This window comes from Nanorana parkeri, unplaced genomic scaffold, assembly GCF_000935625.1.
Source record: "Nanorana parkeri isolate BGI_ZX_2015 unplaced genomic scaffold, ASM93562v1 scaffold2042, whole genome shotgun sequence".
In the NCBI taxonomy this organism is placed as follows: Eukaryota; Metazoa; Chordata; class Amphibia; order Anura; family Dicroglossidae; genus Nanorana; species Nanorana parkeri.
In genome coordinates, this window is record NW_017308310.1 from 40,427 (window position 1) to 46,726 (window position 6,300).

Below are 6,300 nucleotides of genomic sequence, written 5' to 3' on the forward strand. Positions count from 1 at the left end.
TCTGGCGTCTGCCTTGGTCTCCCAGACTCTGATAGTATGGGCAAAGATATTGCATCAGGTAAATGTTTCTCCCGCTTATGTGGAATTGGCGGAACCATTGGTGCAGGGCCTTCGGTATGTCTGCAACTCTGCCCTGGATGCGACACTCCTGGTGTCGACACTGACGGTGGTTATGCTTCGCCGGTTGCTTTGGCTCAAGCGCTGGTCGGCTGACCAGGCTTCCAAGAAAGCTCTGACGGAGCTTCCCTTTACCGGGGACTGTTTATAGGTACCTCCTTAGATTAGATTTTTAAGGATTGAGAGTGCCTTCTTACCTCAGACGCGGAAGAAGAAACAGCGTCGGAAGCCTGGTCCCTCCTTTTCTGCTCACAAATGGCTTTTTCGGCCCCCTCCGCCCTCACAGAAGGGCGGTAAGTTCTCCAAACTCCCTCCCTCCCAGACTGCCAAGCGTTCCTGGCAGCCTAAGTCTGCCAAGCCCACCGGTAACCCCTCGTCCACATGTAGGTCTGGCCCCAGCTCTGGGTCCAAGGGTGGGGGGGCGCCTTCGGCCTTTTGCAGATTTTTGGGTGGCTCATGTCTCCGACACCTGGGTGCGGGGTCTGGTTTTCTTCGGGTTACCAGATTGAATTTCTGTCCCGTCCCGGGAACAAGTTTTTCCCATCCAACACATGACTTGCCCCTCCATGATTGGCGGATCTTCACCGCACGGTGGTGGACCTCTTGTTCCAGGGGGTGATTGTGCCAATTCCGTCCTCGGAAAGGTTCAGGGGATTTTTTTCCGACCTGTTTTTACCGTGCCCAAGAGTTCAGCCCATCCTGGGTCTCAAACGTTTTGAACACTTTTGTGCGGGTCCGTCGGTTTCGGGTGGAATCTATCAGGTCCGTAGTGGCGTATCTCCGTCAGGGGGATCTGCTGGCCTCCGTCGACATCAAAGATGCCTACCTTCATGTGCCCTTTTGTGTCTCATCAGCGATATCTTATCTCCATTTCACGGTGGGGGAAGAGCACTTCCAGTTTGTGGCGCTGCCTTTCGGCCTGGCATCGGACCCGCGGGTGTTCTGGCGCTGTTGCGTTGCCGGGGGATCTCGATCGTGGGGTATCTGGACGATCTTCTTCTGCGGGCAGTGTCGCACTCTTCTCTGGTGAGTCACTGTGCGGTCATTGGGGAGTTCGGATGGATCCTGAACTTCCAGAAGTCTTGTCTGGTTCCTTCCTCGCGACTGCAGTACCTGGGCCTGGTTCTGAACACCTTTTTGGGGCCCGAGTTTTTCTTCCTCAGGACTAGCTCCTGAAACTCTGTTCCAGCGTGCGTCTGTGGTCGTCCTTTTGCTTTTGCATGCAGGTCCTGGGCCTCATGGTGGCCTCCTTCGAGGCGGTGCCCTTTGCACAGCATTACGCCAGTACTCTTCAGAGGGACATCCTGTTACAGTGGGACGTGTCCCCCTTGTCCCTGGACAGGGGGATCGATAATGGTACGTGGATGTGGTTCAGCTGGTGGTGGACGCCCTGTGGCGGCTGCCTCTGCGTCCGTATCTTCTGTCCCGGGGCTTGTGTTCCATCCTTCTTTACAGTCGCTGGCTTTGACGGCGTGGCTGTTGAGAGCCAGGACCTAAGGGACCGGGGGTTGTCCGATGCGGTCATTTCCACGATGCTTAGGATGCACAAATCGGTTTCTAGGAAGATATACCATCGCACGTGGAGGGCCTATTTTGCTGGTGTGAGGCTGGGGCTCGGTCTCCACGTTTGTTCTCGATCAGCAGAATTCTTGAATTTTTGCAGCGCGGGGGGGCTCAAGGGTTGGCCTTAAGCACGGTGAAGGGCCAAATTTCTGCATTGACTGCGCTTTTCCAGCGGCCCTTGGCGTCTAACGCCTTAGTTCGCACCTTTGTTCACGCGGTTACGCGTGTTGCTTCTACTGTCCAAATCTGAATTTGGTGTTTTCAGTGTTGCATGAATCTCCCTTTTGAGCCTCTGCGGGAGATTCTGTCTTTGTCCCAAAAAGTGGCCTTTTTGGTTGCCATCACTTCGTGCGACGGGTGTCTGAGTTTGCTGCCTTGCACTGAAAGTCACTGTTGCTTGTTCTTCATAGGGACACGGCTGTCTACGTCCTCGACCGGCCTTCCTGCCTAAGGTTGTGTCGGCGTTCCATCTGAATGAGGACATGGTCTTGCCTTGTCTGTGCCCGAAGCCGGTTCATAGGAAGGAAAGAGCGCTGTAATGTTTGGATGTGGTTTGCGTTCTTCGTGTTTATCTGGTAGCTACGACTTCTTTCTGTGAGTCAGATTCATTGTTCGTGCTCACGGAGGGCCCCCGTACGGGCCGGGCTGCGTCGGCGGCTACCATTTCTCGGATTCGTCATGTTGTTGTTAAGGGGCGCAAGCCTCCCTTTCCTGTCACTGCCCATTCTACTAGGGCTGTTGGGGCATCTTGGGCCTTCCGCCATGGTGCCTCGATTTCTCAGGTTTGTAAGGCTGCTACTTGGTCTTCCATTCACACCTTTGTTAAGTTTTAAAGTCCTGGACAAGGGGGGGCGGCATCTGGGTGCCCCTTAATTAAAGGGGTACCCCAATGCAAATAAGCCTCCCTGGCCACAGACCTCCACAACCACCGGGTCAGGGATGTGGGGAAGAGTCTCTTGTCCCCATTGGCATAGGGACACCTTCCCAATGCCGAGGGCACGTGGCCTGGTAAGGCGCAGGGGAGGGGGGGCACTCGATCATCCCCCTCCCTTTCCTGCCCTGCCGGGCCTGTGCTCCGATAAAGGGTCTGGGGTTTTTCCCTTATTTTGGGGGGGCTGGGGTTCCCCCTTAAAATTCCTACCAGACCTAAAGGGCCTGGTATGGATTTTTGTTTTAACTTGGGGAGGGGGTCCCTCCCAAAGGGTCTCGTATGAATTGGGGGGAACCCCATGCTTTTTTCTTCCTCTTCTGCAGACTGTAAAAAAAAACAAAACAAAATGTTTTCTCTAATGTCACTTTGCTGCAACGAAAATGTGTCCACAAACGAAATTTCGTACAGACTACCGGTAACTAATTTTGGATTCGGAAATTCTGATTTTTTTGCATTCGTCATTTCTGTCATTTGGAAGCATCTGAATTTCCGAAAATTCGTCCGAAAAACGAATCTTTCTGAAACGAATCGCACATGTCTACAGCCCACCACAAGTTCACTTCCAGAAAAAAAAAAACATCTTAGAGGATCAGCCTTTTGAACTTTTACTTAAAGTGACACTAAAGTCAAAGTTTTTTCCCCCCCTTCCCAATCCTGCTGTAGGGACTTACCTTAAATGATGTCTCTTAATCCAATCATCTTCTTCTTTACTGTCCTTTTCAGCTGTCCCTCGAGCGCTGGTACGGGTCTTGGATCCAGCACTGACTCCTCTGTCCTCCCCTTCTCTCATGTCCCACCGTGTGTGTGCGGGTGCACGCTGCTCCATAGACTTACCTTGTGTCTCTCCTTGTCTCCCGGCCGAACATCTGTACTGTGCATGCACCCCCCCAAGATCCTTTGCGGCCGCCCGAGACTCTTCAAATGTTTGGACGGGAGCGTGTGGCGAAGACGCAAGATAAGTTTAAACCCTTTTAAAAGTTTTTTAATGTTTTTGCATATATATACTGCTTGCCAGCAAGCAGTAGATATATGCAAAAACACGCAAGGGTTTGATTACCCTTTAAACATCTTTTTATGTACAATATAATACAAGCTTCAGTCATCCCATTCACTGATGGCAGAACATTACTCGTTCAAGCACACAGGAATAGTTACCAACATATAACAGAGAGGAGGTTGTCAAGGTGTAGCCCAGAGCCAATGGAGAGGTATTGCCTAGGGTCCCACATCCTAATGTGAGTAGTCCCATAAAATAGTGCTGCTCCTGCCCTCCTTTGCTTCTTTATATAGTCCAATAAGAAAGGTAAAACAAACGTGTTCTGAGAAGACCACCTCGCAGTCTTGCAGATGTCCTCCATCGAGACTTTAGCATAGGATGCCCAGGAAACGGAGACTCCTCTGGTCGAGTGCGCACGAACTTCCAATGGAGGAGTAAGGCCCTGAGAGGTATAGGCTGACTTGATCATCGCCTGAATCCAAGTAGACAGGATTTTAGGTGAAGCCTCCAAACCTTTTCTCGCCCCTCTAGGCAGGACGAATAATCTATCCGACTTACGGAAGTCTGCAGTCCGTTGCAAATACTCGTTCAGGAGGACGACCAGGTCTAAGGCAAGCAATTGGTCTCCATCAGCACCGTGTGGCAGACCTCTACAACTGGGTAAAATGATCTCCCAATCGGCATGGAAGGCAGAGGCAACCTTCGGTCTGAAGTCGGGAGATGGCCGTAAAATCACTTTATCCTCCAGAAGGATACAAAATGGTTCTTTGTAGCATAATGCTGCCAGTTCAGAGACTCGTTTAGCAGAGGTTATGGCTATTAAGAAGACCAGTTTTTGCGTCAGACTCCACAAGGTGCATTGACTGAACGGATGGTAAGGAGGAGCTGTTAAGGCCTTCAGGACCAAGTCCAGGTCCCAAGATGGGAATAGTGCCCTCCTTGGAGGCCGTAACTTCATAGCCGCCCTCATGAACCTGCGTAGAAGAGGGTTGTCTGCCCACTTTACACCTGTGAAGGCTGATAAGGCCGAGATCTGGACCCTCAAAGAGTTGTATGCCAACCCAATGTCCAATGCTGACTGTAGGAAACCCAGCACATCTCCCAGCTGTGCGTGCAAAGGTGAGAAACCATGCAGGTGTGCGAATGAGAGAAACTTGTCCCAAATCCTTGCGTTGGTGGATTGGCCTCTTGACTACAACAGGGTGCTGATCACCTGATTCGACAATCCCTGGGTTCGCCACCTTGCGGACTCAGCAGCCATGCTGCCAAACGCAACCATTGCCACTCCAAGTGATTTGGTTGTCCTTGTAATGCTGGGCCCCCCAGGTTAGAGGTTCATCTGACCAGGATTCAGTCAGACAATCCCACAGCAGTATCGCACATCAACTGAACATCGGTGAGGAACCAGAAGTTTTGCTGCAGCAAGAGAAGTAGAAAGGATTCTAGCCTGGGCAGACCTTCATGTTTCCGCCTTTTACCACCCTGCTTCACGATCGCTGGCTTTAACAGCATAGCTGTTGAAGCCCAGGTCTTGAGCGACAGGGTTTTCTCAGGCTAGGTAATTCCTACGCTGTTAAAAGCTAGTAAGTCTACCTCCTGCAAGATCTCCCATTGCATATGAAAGGAATATTTCACCTGGTGCAGGGAGCAAAGAACGAAAATGAACAATTAACCCGTGCAATGCAGGGGTAGCCCCACGGCCAGTGTTAATAATGTTCCTGGAATTCTTATTTTTAAATGGCCAGACAGCAGCCACATAAGGGCATCCGGGAGCTGGAATTTTTCACAAATTATAGCTTTGAATACATACAAGATGCCCGATTGCTTGTATGGTGTGGGAAGGGTGAGTTAGGGGTGCAGGAAGTGTGTCCTTCTGCTGCCAGCTATCCTGGCCTCCACTGTCCTCCGTGCGGCCCCGGGACCAGCTCGGCAGGTCTCTGTGGCTGAGGTGCTTACATCACTTCCGCTTTCAGGTTGTCATTTCTCCGGCTGCTATAGCCAGAGAAGAAGTGGATGAAGCAGATCTCTGCGTCATTAGCTTCTTTGCTGAGCGAGCGGTGTGGGGAGGAGAGCTCGGCCTCCTGTTACAGCCGAGCAGTCTCCACCCACACACCACTCTGCCGGACTGTGATAGGAGCGGTATGGGAGGAGAGACGCCGGCCGCTCACAGCACTCTCCACCCGCAGCGCTCGGCCGGCTGTCACACTTGCTCTCCGCCTCACTGGGACACAGAGCAGAGCCCAGTGGGGACGAGAGAAATCTATATATATATAGAGAGAGAGAGCTCCCTCAGGGCAGAACAACCTTTAACTCTACAGTGACTCCCTCAGTCACTCACTAGTGCCTATGGGAACACCTAGTGGCAGATTGTCATACTGCAATCCTCAATCCAGCTGTTGGCTTTCTAGTTGAAGTGATTTCAGCAGCTATAAAGCTGCCTAATCACTTCCAATTGTGTGGCAAAATAGCCATGGCAGGTGTCAGCAGGGAGGGCTTGTGATAGTGGTAAAGTTACATGAAAAAGTAAAACAGTTTAAAAAAAGACAGCTTAATAAAGATAAAATAACAAAGGAAAGGAACGCAAACACACTGGGTGCTCTCGCATGCGAAAATAACAAATATGCCACACGTGTTACATTTTGCCGAGCAAACTAGAGAAAAAAAAAAACCTATGGTCATCATTTACTGTTGA